At 35.2% G+C, this 2381-nt stretch overlaps 1 protein-coding gene across 2 annotated transcripts in view; it reads left to right on the forward strand.

Moving 5' to 3' along the window:
• Positions 1-2381, forward strand: part of tm6sf2b (transmembrane 6 superfamily member 2b) — a 19684-nt gene that overhangs the window by 2242 nt on the left and 15061 nt on the right. The gene's annotated exons all lie outside the window — the stretch shown is intronic.

Below are 2381 nucleotides of genomic sequence, written 5' to 3' on the forward strand. Positions count from 1 at the left end.
TTTTTTTTATGTTGCTTAGGTTTAGTAGCTGTAGAAGTATATATGGTCATTATTCCTGAGAGTTTCAATAAAATGTATCCAGTGGTTCATGAGATAATTTGCTAAMAGACAGACAAATGGAYGTTTGTCATTAAAAGAAATATAACAAAAAATAAATTGGTAAAATAAACATTCATAATCTTCTGCACATTTCCCCCAAACATTATAGCTACTGTTTGTCTCATCCCCACAGAATCCTAAATTTCTCTCAGGTGAATAATTCAGCTGCTTTTTTTTTTCTTCCACATGTAGAAACTGACAACAYGGACTGCACAGAAAAGTTTGATGAATTGCTCTTGACTTTCCACAGACCATGTGCCCTTACACTCTGCAAACAGTATTGTGTGCATAAATCTTCCAGGGCTGTTGTCGACTCGCTTGCCTTTGCTCGAGCAATGTTTGTTTTTCTTCCTTTAGTGAAARCTAGGAGTTTGCAGCTACAGTGGTGTTTGCTGGGAGATATCTTGACCACATTAATCTTTTCCACTGTGAGTCGCTGGCACCTTTGACCAGTAAACAAGGAGAGCTCTGCTAAACTGACATCGCTGCTTCCCACAGCTCCGTCGATGATTGATTACAGCTTTTTAAAGCTGCTCTTTAAAGCCACTACAGTGGAAACACAGTCCCACTAAACTTCACAATGTAGGTTTAATCCAGAAATTTGGTTAGTTTAAAAYAACAAGAGAAATTGCGTTTCCTGTGTAAATGCAGTGTGAATGTAAYGTAGCAAGAGTTTTGCTGAAAACTGCTGAAATAAAGCTGAAAAGGTTTAATAGCAAAGTTGTTAGTGCGAGWTACATTTRAACAGCTGACTTTTGCTAAAAGTAGATCAACGAAAGATCAGTAGAAAGATGGAAAATAAAGGGTATAAAGATCTGAAAAGAGGAAAAAAGTAGCTAAAATGAGCAAAAAGAAGCTAAAAGTAGATAAAACAAGTTAAAAATAACAAACAATGAAACGGGAGTGAAAATTTTTGAATAAGCAAATACAAGAAATGACGTACTTGYAATGTGTTTTGAAATARCYAAAAAGCTGAAACTAGCCTAAAATAGCTAAAAAAGAARATGAGTAMAATTGGCAGACARYGAGAAAGAAAMAGWAAGAGCATATGTATATGTTTGCTMAATTAAGTAGTAAGAAGCTGAAATTATCACAAAACTACGATTTTTGCTGAAAAAAGCCTAAATTTGTGAAATTTTCTGAAAAGTAGCTAAACAGAAAAGAGCTGAGATGAGCAAAGCAGCTGAAAGAACAAAAAATTTTAAATGAGCAGGAGAGTAGCAGAAAAAGTCAGAAAAATAACTAAAATAACAGAATAAAGCTAAAATCAACTAAATAGGTGCAGATGGGATCTGAAATTAGCACAAAAAAACAACAAACAAACAAACAAACAAATAAAAACAAAACAAAAGTAGAGCAAAAGGTAAAAAGTACAGAAAAGTTTTAGAAACAGCTCCATTCATTTACAGTTTGAAAAGAAATGGCAGAAAATGTCCTGAAAGAGCTAAAAAGTTATCACCGTAAATTGTTGAAAATTGCGGAACAAGATTTGTATTGATAAATGTTAAGAAGAAAAAATATCTCAATAGTGTGAAGGCTTGATAAGAATGCACACTATTTTTTGTAAGGTAGCTTTAGCATTAGAGGGAATGCAACATAAGAAAAACAGAGGAATTCATCCAAAATAAAAAGAGCATTGCTGTGGACAGCAGTGTTAAACAAAGATCTCTTTCAGGAGCTCACCAGTATGCATAAAAATGCATTTTAAAGTACAGGTTATGGTTGACTTTGAGCTACGACCATGCTCAAAATCTGTGAAAATCACTGATTATAACCATTTCTGCATTTTGCTAAATTTGTTTAGCTGCAGCAGCCATTTTGAATTCACTTGACCTCAGAAGTTCAGCAGTTGTATATTTACATCCAGACGCTGAGTCCTGAGAGTTTCAGTACAGTTCACTCAGTAGTTTGAGTTATCTTGCTAACAGGCAGACACGGCTGACTCCAACAGTTAATGGCAAMGYTTTAAACAAAGATCCTGTGTTGCCTTTTAGTTCTCGYAAGTGTGAGGGAGACGACTCTCAGCTACTACCACACTAAATGTTGCCATAATACTCTTTATAGACTCGTCACTATTTTTTAATTTTTATAAGATATTTCCCTAAAAGGCATGAACACACTCACACTTACATGATGCTTGCTTTTCATGGTGGTGGCTGATAAAAACAATATTTTAGCCTCAAAACCAACCAACCAACTAACCAACCAACCAACCAACCAACCAACCAACCAACCAACCAACCAACCAACCAACCAACCAACCAACCAACCAACCAACCAAC

This window comes from Austrofundulus limnaeus, unplaced genomic scaffold (assembly GCF_001266775.1).
Source record: "Austrofundulus limnaeus strain Quisiro unplaced genomic scaffold, Austrofundulus_limnaeus-1.0 Scaffold153, whole genome shotgun sequence".
In the NCBI taxonomy this organism is placed as follows: Eukaryota; Metazoa; Chordata; class Actinopteri; order Cyprinodontiformes; family Rivulidae; genus Austrofundulus; species Austrofundulus limnaeus.